The sequence below is a fragment of the Geospiza fortis genome, unplaced genomic scaffold (genome assembly GCF_000277835.1).
Source record: "Geospiza fortis unplaced genomic scaffold, GeoFor_1.0 scaffold313, whole genome shotgun sequence".
NCBI classification, from domain to species: domain Eukaryota; kingdom Metazoa; phylum Chordata; class Aves; order Passeriformes; family Thraupidae; genus Geospiza; species Geospiza fortis.
Genome location: NW_005054582.1, coordinates 528,812 through 529,346, shown reverse-complemented (window position 1 = coordinate 529,346; position 535 = coordinate 528,812).

Below are 535 nucleotides of genomic sequence, written 5' to 3'. Positions count from 1 at the left end.
CACCCCACGGCCACATCCCCATGGCCCCGTCCCCATGCTCCCATTCTGATGGCACCTGTCCCCATGGCCACATCCCCATGGTGATTGTCCCCTTGTCCCTGTCCCTGCATTCCTGTCCCTCTGTCCCCACAGCTGCCCCAGCCCCAAGGTGCCAAACGCCAAATCCCTGTCCCCACATCCCTGTTCCCCATCCCTGTCCCCCCATTCCTGTCCCCAAATCCTTGTCCCCAAATCCCTGTCACCCCATTCCTGTCCCCATAGCTGCGCCAGCCCCAAGGTGCCAAACTCCAAATCCCTGTCCCCAAATCCCTGTTCCCCATCTCTGTCCCCACATCCCTGTCCCCAAATCTTTTCCCCCATCCCTGTCCCCCCAAATCCCTATCCCCAAATTCTCTCCCCCATCCCTGTCCCCTGTTCCTGTCCTCACATCCCTGTCCCCAGGGCCACCCCACACTGGGGTGACACTGGCTCTGTCCCCCACTGGCTCTGCTGGCCTTGGGGACATCAGGGGACCTCTGTGCCCCCCTGTGCCCCC